Below are 17,489 nucleotides of genomic sequence, written 5' to 3'. Positions count from 1 at the left end.
TAGCATCTGTTTTCTCTTTTAATTACATAATTATTATGTGCCTCCTTTTTAAGCCATTTCAAATTCTTCCTAGAAATAAGTAGGGTATATAAACTAACTTTTAAAAAGTTATAATCTACTAATACTTTCACTATTGAGATACCTTTTATTAAACAGATACCTGTGGTAAATTTAGTAAAAAGGAAGGAAGGGAGGAAGAAAGGAAGGAAGGAAGGAAGAAAAGGAAGAAAAGGAAGGAAGGAAGGAAGGAAGGAAGGAAGGAAGGAAGGCAGGCAGGCAGGCAGCGGGGGAAATCTGCTAAAGTTGCTGTTAAAATTGCATGGAAGAGAACTTAATTCATTGGTTGGCTCAGTTGACATCATGTAACTAAGGTTAGTCACAGTTATTTTTACAGATCCATTAATCTGCTACCTAATTACCCAAAACCCTTGGGAAAGGAGGTGAGAACACATCTGAGGTTCCAGCTATTTCTTGACACTGGGATTTAGGTCTGTCTGATTTTCATTCACCTATTTCCAACCCATTATTCCAGTACATCAGAGTTAATAGTATTTATTATCAGTAATGATAAAAACGTACAAATAAAACCTACTCAATGGCAGCACTGAAAAATTATCACAAACAGTAATAATAATAATTTATCCTAATAGAGAAATAAGACAGAGAAAATAATAATATTGAAGTTTCTGATTTTTCCTTAAGGATGACATAGTTTGCTAAGAAATACTGAGAAGGTTCTCCCTCCTATCTCATTTCTGGTTCCTTTGCCCCCTTAATTTTATCAGTTATAAATAAAGGATGAAAATACATGCAATTTCACAGCTAAAGAAAAATGCAAAACAATAAGACACCATTTTGTCGATAGTAAAAATTCTGAGACACATCTAGTGTTATTGAGGATTAGATGAATGGACATGTCCAGAGACTGCTGGTAGGACTATAATTTAGTATAATCTCTTCACTCTACCCAGACCAGTGAGGCAATATGTATAAAAAGCTTTAAAATTGTTCATATGTGTTGAATTATCCTGAAGAAACAGTGCTATATATAATGGTAAAAAAAAAAAAAAAAAAAAAAAAAAACACATAAAAGTCAAACCCTAGGAAACCTAGTTGTTATGGGTCATCTTTACTACACAGCCATGCCATGCAGCCACTGAAACACTGGGAGAAGAGTACATGCTACAAGGACAACATTCATAACACAACTGGCAGTTTGAAATGTGTTATGATAAAATTGCATCAAAATCTATTCTCAGTATGAAAAATGCTGGTGAGCTAATAGAAAAATGGGCAAATAAAACCTACTCAATGGCAGCATTGAAAAATCATCAACAGTAATGATAATAATTTATCCTAATAGCGAAATAACACAGAGGACAGACTTGAATAAGCACTTCACATAACAGGATATCCACAAAAGCAAATAAGCCTATGAAAAGGTCTCATAGAAGAAATGCAAATCAAAACCACACTGAGATACCCTACTGGAATTACTAAAACTCTTATACCTGGCTTATGGAAGTTAAACTGGTGCAACTATTTTGGAAAACTGTTGGACAGTATTTACTAAAGCTGAATATATGCATATCCAACAAAACATCAATTACACTCCTAGGAGTATGTCTGATAGAAGCAAAAGACATACACAATAAGAACATTCTTAGCCATGTTATTTGTAATAGTTCAAATCTAGATACAACATAAATATCCACTGATAAAAGGGAAAAAAGTTGTGATATGCCCTTATAGTGGAATACTAAAAAATTGTAAGAATAAATGAATTACAGCTTCATACAACAACATGGATACAAAGTGTACAATCCTATTTTTGGAAAGAACAAGGTAAAGCTAGTTTATGCTCAGAGTCAGGACATGTATGGAATGTGAGGTAATGACTGGCCACGGGGCTACTGTGTTTCTAATTAAATTCTGTTTCTTGATCTGGGTGCTAGTTATACAGGCAAGCTCATTTAATCAGCATTCATCAAGCCATATACTTAGGATGGTTTACTTTTCCATATGTATGTGATTCTACCATATAGAGTTTACATTTAAAATGAAGGAAGAAGCCAGGGAGTATATGGGAAGTTTAAATAAAATTTTAAAAACCCTCCTAAATCTCAATACACAATGCCAAGCAATTCAGTGAAGAGGGGGCTTCAGCTTCACAGAGGCAATAATTTTCTCTCTCTCTCTCTCTCTCTTTTTTTTTTAAGAGACAGGGTCTGCTCTGTCCCCTAGGTTGGAGTGCAGTGGTGGGATCACGGCTCACTGCAGCCTCAACCTTTTGGGCTTGACTGATCCTCCTAACTAAGGCTCCTGAGTAGGTGGGACCATGGGTGCACGCCACCAGAACTGGCTAATTTTGAATTTTTCCTTTTGTAGAAACAGTAGCTCACTAGTTGCTCAGGCTGGTCTCAAACTCCTGGGCTCAAGCTATCCTCCTGCCTCAGCCTCCCAAAGTGCTAGGTTACAGGCATAAGACACCACATCTGGATCAGTTATAGTCTTTTATTTCTGATTTTGAAATAGTGCTTGGCATTTTTTGAAAGAAAAATATCTTTTTAACATGGTTAAAGAAGATCTTAGTGCAAAAATACAAAGAGATTATAGATAGAACTGGAGATCTGTTTAGAAGAGTGTGTGGTGAAACATACAGGCCTACAACACAAAAAAGCAAACTTTGGAAAACATATAAGGATGGGCCCAGGGGCACAGAAACTACCACAAGGAGAGTGGTATCAGCAGGATATGAAAACTAATCACAAATAACTTAAACAATTATTCTCAAAACCCCTTTTCTAGTTATGAAAACAATATGTAGAAGACACAATTTCTAGGAAGTATCACATTTCTACAACATAGTACCTAGAGTTACTGACTTGTATTACTTCATCCCATCACTAAATATATTTCTTTCTCATCCTCAGCAGATCAAGACTTCTTATATTTAGGTAAGGAAAGGAAACAGGGATCAGTAAATGAAGAGAAAGTAAGTTAACAGAATGAAGAGTAATAGGCAGTATTCAGCTTCCAGTAAGTGAGTAGCAAACAGAGAGATCAGTGTTTAAAAAGTGATGAAAGCGGCTGGACGCTGTGGCTTTGGGATGCAGAGGTGGGTGGATCATGAGGTCAGGAGTTCAAGACCAGCCTGGCCAACATGGTGAAACCCCACCTCTACTAAAAATACAAAAAAAGTAGCCAGGTGTGGTGGTGCGTGCCTGTAATCCCAGCTACTTGGGAGGCTGAGGCAAGGAGAATTGCTTGAATCTGGGAGGTGGAGGTTGTAGTGAGCCGAGATTGCGTCACTGCACTCCAGCCCAGGAGACAGTGCAAGACTCCATCTCAAAACAAACCAACCAACCAAACAAACAAAAAACAAAAAGTGATGAAAGCTTTGAGACTTATTAGAGAGGCTGCTATTGTCAAAGGCTGCAAGTGGAGAAACAGGTCCTGGGAGATGTCTCAGGCAGGATTTTCTCTGCCCTATAAGACTGTCAGAGATTTTCCTTAATGCAGTATGCCCTTCACTTTTTTCTTCTGGCATATTAAAAAATAGAGCATACATCATCACTCTCATTTGAGAAGCTGCCTGATAACAGATAACAAATAATTTTAAAAGATCTTTTACTTTCTATTTTCTCCTCCTTTAGTGCATGGGGAAAACTAAGAAAAAGTTATAAAATATTCTTTCCATCCAGTGATAAAAATAGCACTTTGGATTTAATAAAACTCTGTTCATGGTTTATCAAATATCAACTTAAAAACTCTTCAGAGTAACTATATTAACAAGATGTGAGTAATAAAAGAGCTGATAATAAAAGTTTCTTAGTTGTCTCTTATATCTGTAGCCTTGAAGTTATATAGATTGAGTTACTGGCTTGTCAGAGCTAAAATACAAGATGTTTTAACATTTTTAAATGCTAAATCCTAACAGTATTTACTAGTTCATTTTTCAGCATGAATATGTTGGTAAATGTGTACTTTGTTGTTATTTGCATATCATATTAGCATTGTTATGCTGCATACATGCTTTAATGGGGGAAAGTATGCAAATATAATTTAATAGGCCTAATTATCTTATCTGAAAATAAAAAATGTTGTTAGACTTTTTTAACCTTAAGATGGCAATACGAACTAGGTGAGGGTACATAAAGTCAATATATGAGGTAAATGAGTGATGCTCTATTGTTTTCTTTGGTATATCTCAGTGTTTCTTTGTTTCATGATTCTTCTAGAAATTGGAATAAGACAGCTCCTCTGACTAATTAACCCAAAGAGGTCTGACTAATAGAAGGAGACAGCAAGCATGATTACTTAAATGATCATGTATATAGCGCTTAATGATCATTCTCATTTATTCCAATATTAGTGCTAATAAATGGCAAAACTGTTTAGGCCCAATGCCGTCACATCACAATAACGTACATCATGGCTAAAATTAATAATTTCTAATTTGCTTGGGAATCAATGAGACATTATAGCATTTTTAATGCATGTCAATTCCTGCTTCAAAAAATTCATAAACCCTTTAAAAGTAGAAAAATATTTAGTATTTATCTCTTTACCTAGACGAAATAGCAAGCTGTCTAACCATCATTTCCCCTCCAAACCACAGGTCCAGCTATGCTAACTGTATCCCTGGCTTTCATGAGATCAGTGTAATATATGAAAAGTCGCTTCTTTACAAAAAAGCCAATGATTATAACTAACATCAGTGTTTCAAAATGCTAATTTCATCCTACCCTCTTGCGTACTAAGGAGTCAGTGCATACACATTATCTACTAGAGTTTTACACACTACCAGAAGGGCACCTTTGCTCTAAAAAAAAAAAAAAAAAAAAAAAAAAAAAAAAAAAAGTACAGTGGTACTTGATTTTTATCTATTGCTCGTATCTTTTTTTTTTTTTTTTTTGCACATTAAGAATGACAAGGGAGGAAAATAATTCAGAAATGTGCTGCAAAATCACTGGCCAATGTTATCTATAGAACACAAAAGAAAAGGTTGGAAGGGTGTTCCTTTTATATGCAAAAGCACATTTATTATCCTGAGCTAGTGGCACTACCGTTATTGACTCCTATCATCCCTATTACTCCTTAGGAATGCATATTGAAGAGCACTTTAGTTTCTGGATCACATAAAAATGATAAGCTGAGAGTTAGAACAGAGAAAATTCCCCCTTAGGTTTATATACAGTATTGGAAGAGAGAAAGTGAAGAGGAATAATGCAAAATAAAAGTACAACCAGTGTATTTTAGGAGGAAAGGAGATAGATAACTAAATGAAAGAAGATATTTCGGCTTCTGGTTATATCTTAATAGAGATAAACTTAGAAGCTCAAACAGCTGCTAGATGGAAGATCCAGTTCCTTACAATTTGAGTTTCTCCAAAGGGCTGCTCACAACATGGTGTCTCCCATAGCCAAAGAAGAGGGAGAGAGAACAGAGCCCTCAAGATGAAAGCTTCAGCATCATTTTTTTTTTTTTTTGAGACGGAGTCTTGCTCTGTTGCCAGGCTGGAGTGCAGAGGCACAATCTCAACTCACTGCAACCTCCGCCTCCTGAGTTCAAGCGATTCCCCTGCCTCAGCCTCCCGAGTAGCTGGGACTACAGGCGCGTGCTACCATGCCCGGCTAATTTTTTGTATTTTAGTAGAGACGGGGTTTCACCATGTTGGCCAGGATGGTCTCAATCTCCTGACCTTGTGATCTGCCCGCCTTAGCCTCCCAAAGTGCTGGGATTACAGGGGTGAGTCATCGTGCCGGCTGCATCTTTTATAATCCAAGCTTGTTAGTGAGATATCATTCCTGCCATATTTAATTGGAACAATGTTTGAGGGGGGAGTGGATTATTAAAAGGTGTGAAAACAAAGAGGCAGAGATCATTGGGTACCATTTTAAAGTCTGGTTACAATGTTTCTATTATTATGGCAAAGTAAAATAGTATCTAGGACTATGCCGAACAGTGTACCATAATCATATATCATGTCTTTTTTTCTAAAATTAATAATTATCTTTCTTTTTTAGTGTCTATCATTAAGGCTTTCTAAAATTGCCCCCAAAGCTTTTGAATACAATTGTACAAATGATCATTCTGATTAACTGTAATTTTCACATTTTCCCCTGATCTTCCCTGCTATGCTTTGAATGGTTGTCCCCTCCCAAACTCATATTGAAATTTAATTGCCATTGCAGTAGTATTGTGACATGAGAACTTTACAAAGTAATTAGGCCATGAGGCGTCTCTCTCTTTTTTTTTTGAGACCGAGTCTTGCTGTGTCGCCCAGGCTCGAGTGCAGTGGCGCGATCTCGGCTCACTGCAAGCTCCGCCTCCCGGGTTCACGCCATTCTCCCGCCTCAGCCTCCGAGTAGCTGGGACTACAGGCGCCCGCCACCACGCCCGGCTAATTTTTTGTAATTTTAGTAGAGACGGGGTTTCACCGTGTTAGCCAGGATGGTTTCGATCTCCTGACCTCGTGATCCGCCCGCCTCGGCCTCCCAAAGTGCTGGGATTACAGGCTTGAGCCACTGCGCCCGGCCGCGTCTCTTAATTAATGGATTGATGCCATTATTGTGAGAATAGGTTCCTTACAAAGGATGATGAGTCCAGACCTGTTTGGTCTCCCTTAGCCCATCACCATGGGAAGACGCAGTAAGAAGGCCCTCACTAGATGCCACAGCCTCAATCTTGAACTTCCCAGCCTCCAGAGCTATAAGCCAATAAACTTCTGTTCCTAATAACTTACCCAGTCTGTGTAATCTGTTAAAACAGTAAAAAATAGACATAACAACCTCCAAGAAGCTTCTATCTTTATGCTTTTTCAAATACTGTACTAATTTTTTTCTGCTACCTTGTTTGCCATATCCAAGAGATCCTTGTTTCCTAATTCTTTTTCATACATACATCTTTATATATGTGTATACATATGTGTATATATACACACACATAAGTGTATACACATATGTATATATACATATATGTAAATATATGTATATGTGTACATATGTATATACATATATGTAAATATATGTATATGTGTACATATGTATATACATATATGTGTGTACACACACACATATGTGTATGCATGAATTCTCTTCCTTTCATCATTGAAATAGTCTTTGAGGCTGCGCACGGTGGCTCATACCTGAATCCCAGCACTTTGGGAGGCTCAGGAGGGAGAATCATTTGAACTCAGGAGTTTAAGACCAGCCTGGGCATCATAGTGAGATTCTGTCTTCACAAAAAATAAAAAAATTAGCTGGGCATGGTGGTACATGCCTGTAGTCTCAGCTACTCAGGAGGCTGATGTGGAAGGATGGTTTGAGTCTGGGAGATCAAGTCTGCAGCGAGTTATGATCATGCCACTGCACTTCAGCCTAGGCAACAGAGAGAAACCCTGTCACAAAAAAAAAAAAAAAAAAAATTGTCTTTGATATCTCTGAAATTATAATTGTGGTGTTTTGCTTGAAATTTTTCTTTTGTTCTTCATATTTTCTCTTTTTATTAAGAGCTCCTTTGTTTTTCCTTTTTTCTCCATGTTAAATGTTTTCCTCAAATGTTAGCTAATGAATTCCTCGCCCAAATTAATATTTAAGAGTAAACATTTTGTGTGAATAAGTAAGTTGGTCAGCTAATGGGTTTCTCTGTGTAATTCTCTTGATCTGAGCTAGTACTGTGGGGAGGAGCAGACTAGTATCAGAAAGCCTGTTCTCTAGACTGTTTATTAAATCCAGAGATGTATTCTATCATCTGCTTGGAACATAAACTTGGCTTCTGTATGCTTAGAACCAAGTGGCAGAAGGGAGTCAGAAGAGGCTTTTTCCATTCATTTCCACTTTTTTCTCTTTAGGTCATCTTGTGTTTACATAATCCCTGTTTGCAGTGGAAATCTCGCTCCTGTTTCATATTCCCATTCTAGATTCTTGAGTGCAATTGTTTCAAACGATAAATCTCTGATCTCCTGGAAGGGTGGGGGAAAGGCAAGTGAATTGATGCAGTACAGCATAATGGTTAAAATTCTGGACTTTGGAGTCAGACTGTCTAGATGGTGGCTGAACTGCTCCTTTTCCAGTCCCATTTTTCAGCTTTATGGCTCACTAGTTCTGTCAGCAGTTTCTGGCCCCAATAATTCCTGAGCCCTCAGAGTCCTGGGAGGGATGGATCAGTCCATTTGCCACTGGGGTCCTGTGGTGTTGTGGGTTGAACTGTGTCCCCTCAAAAAGAAATGTTGAAATCCTAACCCCTAGTACCTGTGAATGTCAATTGTATTTGGAAATAGGATCTTTGCAGATGTTATCAGGCAAACTCAGGGTCATACTAGAGGAAGTTGAGTCCTCATCCAATGACTGGTGTCCCTATAAGGAGGCCACATGACAAGTTAAAGGACACATGAGGAGAACACTATGTGATGATGGAGACACACACTGGAGTGATGCAGAAACAAACCAAGGAACACCAAGGACCGCCAGCAATGCCCAGGGCTAGGAGAGAGGCATGGAACAGATTCTCCCACAGAACTGCCAGAAGGAACCAGCATTGCCAACATCTTATTTCAGACTTCCAGCCTCCAGAATTGTCAGGCAATAAATTTTTGTTTTCAGCCTTCCAATTTGTGATAATTTGCTATGGTAGCCCTAGGAAAATAATACGTCTGGATTCCAGCTTTACCCTCGCATCATCATCTTTTCCATCTTTCCCGTCTCTATATATTGTTGTTCCAGATTAAAGATATCTTGATGCTACAGGTACTGGGAATTGTTTTTGTGATTCTTTCTCTTGGTGGCTCTGTGGTGACTGACTCCCAAGGACAAAAGGAGGTAAAAAATATCTTTATTATTCTATTTTAAGAGCAAAATTCTCCATAGTCTTAATTTTCAACTTTTTTCTGCTAAACTAGTTTATATTACTTCTGTATTTTAAGTACAGTCCAAGACATAGTCACGGCAAGAAAATTAATTTCCATGTCTCCAATTACTAAACCCATTCTATGTACCATTCTCGTTGAAGGATTTGCAATAACTTTCTATTGGCAAATGTATCACGGAAGGAAAGTAAAGAAGAGGAAGGAATGAGGAGGTGCCAGCATAGTTTGAATTTATTGAGTAGCTACTCAATTCCAGACACTACATCACAAATTTGGGCACCTTCACACACTTTCATTTAGTCTTCCTAACAGCCTATGAAACACATAGTGTAATTTCTCTTCTTATAGCTGAGGAAAAGAAAATGTAAAGACAAATAACCTGCCACAGTCACCCTGATAGTAAGTCAAGAATTTAAACCAAGACCTGTTTGAACTCAAAGCCCAAACCTGACTCTGAACTGTTTTTCAAGGTCAAACTCCTCTGCCAGACTATTCACTTGTAGAAACAGTGTTTGAAAATCTGGCTGGTTTTATGCATTCACAAATAGTTACTGAATAAGAACAACTACTGCTATTTTTTTTTAAGTACCTACTATGTGTAAGGTATTTTGCAAATTATTTATTTTTAATACTGACAGCAATTTTAAAAGGTGGTTTCTGTATCTGTGGCTACTTGGAACTGACCTTTAAGGAGGGCAAATAAAGTAAAATATAAATCCAATGGTATCTTATAAATAAATACCAAGTGTTGTTTTCTTAGAAAAGATTTCAGACACAAAATGCAGTTGGCACATGCCTGGAAGAAATTCAGCTGCAGTAGGGTCCCCCATCCCTGCCCTAATGCCTACTACAGATGGAATATAACAGCAAAAACACTGGTGAACTACACATGGTTATGATCCAAAAGAGTTTTCATTATTTTCCCATAACTACTACACTTTTCAGAACACAAAATATCTCATCCTCTCAGAAAATCTGATGACTGCTTGGCTGGTGCTCTATAGCACACCCAGTCTGCCTACTGCCTAACTGAGCATTGTGGTCACACGCGGAGATTACTTTTTAGAACCTTTAGGTTACTGGGGACAATTTGCCCTTTTTCATAGGGCCTGGGAGGCACCTTGGCTACTTTTCTTCCCGTGGATTTTACACACTGTACTATCACTACATAAGTAATCATCTCCCTCTGCAATTCATGTAAAACTTAGTTTGTGTCTCCCTGGTCACTTTCCTCTGACATTCCTTAGAGGAGATGCATCATCCCCCATTGACCTTGCCTCCTTCCCCCAGCCAGAGACTATGACTTTAAGGAAGAGATCTTATCTCCTAATTCTCAGAGAAAACAGGTGTTATCAGGTGGGAGTTCCGAATTTTCCCTCAATTACTGTCTGCCACCACTTCTGTTCAAACATCCTTCCTTTGTAACTGTCCAGGTGCTCTGCACCTATGCTCTAATATCCCATACCCCAGGAACCTAACCTAACCTAACTACTGCTCCCCTAAGTCTTAACCCCACACCTCCAGAGCTATTAACCCTTCCTTTCAGAATACAAAGACAGGAAAGCCTTTGTCATATGAATGGCAAATAAACATAATATGCTCATTAAATCACAAGCCATTTGGTCCAGCTATTTCCCTACTTTTTCTTTTCTTCATATCTAGGCTTTAAAAAAAAGAAAGAAAAAAAAAAGAAAAGAAAAGAAAAGAAAAGAAAGAAAGAAAGAAAGAAAGAAGAAAGAAAGAAAGAAAGAAAGAAAGAAAGAAAAGAGAGAGAAAGAAAGAAAAACAGCTCCACTCCTTCTCCAGCCAAGGCTACCTGGCGAAAGAAAGAGAGAGAGAGAGAGAGAGAGAGAGAGACAGAGACAGAGAGACAGAAAGAAAGAAAGAAAGAAAGAGAGAAAGGAAAAGAAAAAGAAAGAAAGAAAAAGAAAGAGAGAGAAAGAAAGAAAAACAGCTCCACTCCTTCTCTAGCCAAGGCTACCTGGCTTCAGTTTCTACCAATACCACGTTTCTCAAGGTAAGCAGTGATACCTGGGTCCTTCAAACCAATCTGTGCTCAGGTGTTAATGCATCCTTTTCTACCTGGTCTTTCTGAACATGTGGCTTTGGTGACTATTCTTTTTTTTTTCCACACTAATTTTTTTTTTTTTTTTTTTTTTTTATACTTTAAGATCTAGGGTACATGTGCACAATGTGCAGGTTTGTTACACATATATACATGTGCCATGTTGGTGTCCTGCACCCATTAATTCATCATTTACATTAGGTATATCTCCTAACGTTATCCTTTTCCCAACTTCTGTGTCACTGGTGGCTCCTAGGGGAGAATGCTCCTCCTCTGGCTCCTCTTTTTCTTTCTTGCTCCTTCCAAATTGTATGACCCAGATGAGCCCTGCACTCCTTCCAGCTTGGGAGATCCAGTAAGACCAAAGACTATCCCAAGTACAGATGATGTCATTTCTTCTGTATGCTCAGTGAACCTCCACAGTAGCACCACCTCGTTGGACTGTAACTGTTTAGGCTAAACAATTTATTTGTCTCTAAAACTGTAGATTCACCAAGCATTTGACATGCCCATGAAAGTTAAGTTCTCAAATGGCAAACAAGTATTAATATCATAGAAAAGGCTTCCTTTTTAAGTAATGCAAAATTACACAACACATAGAAACAGAGACAATGTATAACAAATCAGTAATCAAAAGACAAAATCAGTAATTCTTTAATCCTCTTTTAAAAGGGATTTTTATTTTGGGAGAAATTTGATGAAATCAATATATCCTTTCACCAGTTTGTTTTAAAAGTCCAAACACAAAATTTAAAACAAAAGTATAGAGTTCAAGGAGCTTCTAAAGTCTGTCCATTGATTCCTTATAAATTTAGACTCTGAACTTCTGCTACGAGAAAAGGGAGAGTTTCAGAATGGGCAAACAATTTAAAAAGATCATAATAATTATAGTCCACTATGGAACACAAGCAGAACAAGAGACATATTAATCATAACAACCATTTCAGGGAAGTCAAGGACATTACTTTCCTTATACAATACAGTTCTTTATCTCCTTCTCACTAAATTTATTCCAGCCTTCAGCATACATTTGTGAATGCTCATTAAATGGAAGACATTTGCTATTTCTTGCATAAATGTCCTTTTAAAACAACTTGAAGTCTTTACTACTTGAGACTTTTCTAACCTGTTCATGCTTAAGAGTCTGTTTGATAATGACTATGCCAAAAGGTTGTCCTGCCCTGACTATAAATTAGATAAGAAGAGCCTTTCCTGTCTACCCACAGGGCATCCTTACCTAAGCAGGAGCCCTGCTGAGTCCGTTCTGCCTTTTGCTTGACTACATGGTAAATATAAGAGACTGATGTTTGAATAAATTGTGAAATCGTCCAAATTATTTTACATTCCTGGCCTCGAAAAATCTCCTTAAAAAATATTTAAGTCTTTTGACAGCTACAGGTAGCACGTGATTCTGCTTGAAAGCCCAAGTGTAAGGGTGTCAAAAACAATTAGTATTTTAATAGCTCCCTTTCTTAGGTTATTTGGCAGGCATAAGTTCATCAGGAAAAGAACAAAAAATACTCTCAAGAAAATAGGCCAATGACATTTAGAAAATCAAGTAATTTTAATATATTGTTCCTTATGCTCTTTCTACTTTAAAATAAGATACAGTTAAAATAAATGAAAATGGTAGTTGTCAACATTTACTACTTCGGCAGAGTTGTCAACATTCACTCATTCACTACTTCGATAGAGTTGTCCTCATTTTTTCCAGTCAGTAGACACCAATAGAAACCTTAGAAATTTCCTAATTCTGCCTCAAGACAAACTCTTGCTGTTTGAGAAAAGGTAGGTCAAGAAACAAGGCAACCCAAGATAGAGTGGATTACAGATGGGGGAGAGGTGGCTCTATATGGAGTTTTGATGTATCAACAACGAAGCCTGTCTTGTGTGCCTCCCTTAGAAAAATATGCTAATTTAAAGATATCTAACCAGCTTCACATTTAACTCTGACTTCAAATCTTGGAGTGGCAGAGCAGCTGTGCCTGGAGGCAATACAATCTTATTTCTATAAAAATCTCTCAAAGTGCCATATATAAGTGGAAGAGTAAAAATAGATAATCAAATCCAAATTAAGGCTATTAAGAATTGATTTAGTGTAAAGATAATATAGCAAGATTTTGTTTAGGTTATGGATGCTCTCTAAAAATGCATAATACTTGTTTGCCTAAAATTTTGATTATGTTTTATCTTATTTTGTCACAGTTAAATAGTTTTATCATTAGGGGTTTTAATTGCATATAGTTTATAGAATTCTTTCTGATTACTCTCTATCCATTTAACTGGAAAAAAAATCCCACTGTACCACTTATGAAAAGAGAACCACCTAATGAGGATGCAAACAAACTGCAGGCAGATGCAGCATAAGGTATGGTTCAACAATTCACATCTGTGGAGCCTTTGTCACAGAAGTTTTACAGAGAGTTTACAGAGTGTACAGAGGAAGGGAAGTCCCTAGGAGAGTAGGAATAAATGTATCCTGAAAAACACTAGTCACTCAGTGGTATACCAGAGGTTACAAAGAAAACAATCAAGAAAAGAAAAACAAATGAGAAAATCAAAGTCTTCTTTCAACCTTCATTGTATAGGCTCCATCACTGCGTAATTTCTCCCAACTTCTTGATCTCTTTTCTGCTTCTCCTTCACTTCATTACTCACCTGACGCCATTCCTAAGGTTCAGTCCTTAACCTGCCATTCTTTTGTTTTAAAGATTCTCCTTTAGCTAACTCACTTGCTTATGAATTGTTAGCAATTATCTGTGGGGGTGTCTTAACCTAGAGCTCTAGGCTGGGCTTCTTTCCTTTTGACTTTTTTTTCTTCCCCTCTTTGACTTTTCCACCATCCCTAGCAGCTGATTCATATTGGCACAGAGTTTGCCATGAAGTCCTTTCAATCCCTCCTTCTCACTTACACTTTAGTTCCATACAAACTATGGGGACCTATCATTTTCATGCTCAAAAACCTCAACAGTCCAAATTTCCTGGCGTGGTGTCAGACTTGCAATATACTTCTTCCCCATCTGGTACTTTATTTTCAACTGGCCAGCTGATTTCTTAACACTCAAACCCCATAGTATGATATTTATTAAAATGCAGTAACAAATATTTTAATTATCTTGATTTAAAAGAAGGAATTTTACTATTTTCTGTAGACTACAGAAAATCTTTAGGTTTGGACTGTGTTGAATAAAGAAAATAGATAATGCCCTGTACTCATCAACAAATACGTTCTTTTGTTTTAATGTTGCCACACTTTGCTTGACTAAGGGAAAGATATTTAATAAGTAGCCCTCCACTTCTAAGAAGTGAGTAACCCAATCAAAATCGAACCTTCCCTGCATCTGATCCAACAACTCTTTGAAGCTATGCATAGACCAAACAATCAATATCTCCTTTTGATGATAGATAACTTAAAGGGAGGAGATGGGAAGCGGTTAACTGTGTTCACAGCTGGAACTTTAGCAACTGGCACATCAAATTTCACTTATTTGGGTGACATTAGGAGATTTGATTTTTCTCCTTAATATATACATTAATAGTTCCATTCAAGTATAAACATAAACATGTCTGTTCATTCAACATATTCTTATAAACACTTATATGCCTGATACCAATCCAGCTAAGTATTGGGGTTATAGCAGTCAACAAGACAGATATGCTCCTTTATGCCTTATTTCCACTCTGATGAAACTCATGAGTAGTGTGACAGACATTGAATAAAAACATCTTCAGGGCAGTGTGTATTATAAAGTGGGAAGACTAGGGTGTCACTAGAATGTACAGTTCTACAAGGTTCAGACTGGGGTTCAGAAAGAACCTCCTGAAAACGTACATACATGCTACTGCTGCGGCTGCTGCTGCTGGGCTCACTCTTGTCCTTGGGTTTTGGCCTCATTTCTATTCATCTTTCAAATCTCAGCTTGCATTTCAGATCCTTTCTAGAAGCCAACTCTAAACTGTCCTCATGAAGTCTGGATCAGTCTTTCTGACTTTCTGACTTCCTTGCCAAAATGTTTTGTGTTACCTCTAACCTGGCATTTACCACAAGTAGGGCAATTATTACTAGTCTGTCTTTCAACTAGATGGTGCATTCTTAGAAGATATCTATAAATCTTAAGTGCCTAGCAACCGCTTAATAAATTTTGCTGAATAAAGAAAGATTTAGCACATACTTAATTTCTGCCTGTGGTTTTACAGCCAAAGAAAAAGAGAACAGGTACAACTTGTAACCAAAGTGTTTTTGATAGACGTTTGGACCACAGCACAAAGGCTGGATAATTCAGTGCATGAGACGTCTGCTTCTGAAGTCCACTGAAGTTAGAATGCTTGAGGTCAGTTTGCTAAAATACATATAGGGACATTTTAGCCCCAACGTCCAGGAGGATACTTTAGCAGATTTTTTTTTTTCTATTCTGAGATAAAAGATGCTCTCTCTATATATAAAAAGAAACCTAAGAAGTCTGAGACTATAGCTTTGATTTAAGAAAGCACAGACAATACACAGACAGCAAAAGATACACAGACAATAAGAAATTAAAACTGCAGCTAATAAACTCAAATTTGGGCTTTGGATATCTATTTTTTACCCAAGTCTTCTATAATATTTCTAACAGAGCATAGGTTTATTAAAATTAACATAAATGTTTTAATACTGACTTTTTTAAAAGAAATAAAAAGTGGTCATAATTAATTCTAGATTATTTTCATAATCCCAACCTCAGACTAGGAAAACAGTGCTATCTAGTGGTTAAATTTGGGAAGAAGAGATGAGGCACACCAGAGGCTGGAGAACCTCTGAGAGGCTGTGTCTCAATTGATCAACTTTATGTTACAAGCTAAAAAAAGTGCGCACATAAGTCATCAGCTCATGGATGGGAAGGGAATTAGACATGGATTCAAGCAGTTATGTTAAGAGTATGGCATGGCAAAGAAATCAACAACTTGGACTCTGAAGTCAGATAGGCATGCATTCAAAATTTGACTACATGCCCTTAAACAAGTTATCAGACCTGCTTAATACTTGACTGGTTTCAACTATGAAATGGAGATAAAACTATTGACTCTCTGAGATAAATATTTGAGAAGGTTATATGGGTAATATGCATAAGATATTCATCATAGTGCTTGGCATTTAGTAAGCCAAATATCTCAGTCAACATTAGCTTATTATTAATATTATTATTATTTTACATAGCCTATAAATGAATTTCAAATAGCTGTAGAAAATCTTTTATGTCTTTAAAAATAAGTTATGAGATCAATATCAACAACATATACTTGTAGAAAATATAAATATTAGACATCAATTTTCTTTTAAGTATATAAAAGCAAATTTAAAAAGTAAGTTCAATCTTACATTTCAATCACATAGTTGAGTCGTAGGGTTAGTATTTTCAATGAAAACAAAGTAGTTTTTAGAAATAGATTACACAATGAACTCCAAAATGTCATCCCATAGTAAAAACAATCACTAGACTTTTTTCAATGAAGACATTTTCCTTAACCAAATCCTGCATTTTTCAACATCTAGTCCAATAAATCTACATACACACAATTCTTAAGATAAATTTGATCATTTGGATTTCTTTCTACTTGGTTAGAAATATGAAGGGAAAACACAACAGAAATATGAATAGAAAATAATTTCTAAAAATGTAGGAACTCATCACATTTATATTAGAATAGAGAATTTGATCTTTTTGATACATCTTGTTTGGCTTGCTGTATAATCTACTAGCTTAATTATCACAACAGCCTTAGAACTTAAGCCAGTACATATTAGCTTTATAAAAATGCAATGCTCATCTGCTGTATATATAATAAAACAGATATAAGAAACATCACAATTTATAAGTAATTGCATCTGAGCCATTATATCCCAGACACTTTACTAATATTATAGTCACAAGGCTGAGTTCTTCAAGACCAGTGTACAAAGTTATCTGAACTCATTTTGCCCCAAATAGTATCTAAAAATATATATTTTAAGTTAACTGTAGAATGGTATATGCCTATCATTAATCATATCACAATCATTGTTTGGCTGTGGCTCTTTGTTAATGACTTAAAATGGGGGCTGAGTTGATTATCTTGTTAATAATAATAAAAAATAACTGAAGTACATATACAAAATCAAGAAAGAAATACAATAGGAATTGGAACCATATTCTGGTCACAGTTGTGTCACTAACCAGCTCTGTACTCTTAGGAAGTTTTCAGCCTCTCTGGGTTTCCATTTATTCATGGATAATACAAAATAATCCTAAGATCAGGATAGTTCTCCTCTCTACAGGTATTGCCATTGTAAAATATGTCACAATGGCTCTAAATCATAACCCTAAATTTAGGAATTACTTAATTATTCACAGTGAACCTCTCTGACTTATTCCAACTCTTCCTGTTTGTATTGCTATACAAGAGAAAGGCAAGACGAATCACAAAAAAGATCTATTTAAGAGACTGCAGTATATTTTTACCTTTACTGTCATTTGTTAAGCACCTACTATATATACTTTACCTTCGGCAGTAAGGATCCACACACCTATTAAAAGATAA

General features: G+C 36.6%; 1 protein-coding gene across 2 annotated transcripts in view; it reads right to left on the bottom strand.

The window, feature by feature from the left end:
* DIAPH3 (diaphanous related formin 3) overlaps positions 1–17,489 on the bottom strand; it is a 512,593-nt gene that overhangs the window by 91,505 nt on the left and 403,599 nt on the right. The gene's annotated exons all lie outside the window — the stretch shown is intronic.

Source organism: Trachypithecus francoisi, unplaced genomic scaffold (assembly GCF_009764315.1).
Source record: "Trachypithecus francoisi isolate TF-2019V2 unplaced genomic scaffold, Tfra_2.0 Lachesis_group18, whole genome shotgun sequence".
In the NCBI taxonomy this organism is placed as follows: domain Eukaryota; kingdom Metazoa; phylum Chordata; class Mammalia; order Primates; family Cercopithecidae; genus Trachypithecus; species Trachypithecus francoisi.
The sequence above is the reverse complement of the archived record's forward strand: the minus strand, read 5'-3'. Positions and strand labels throughout refer to the sequence as shown.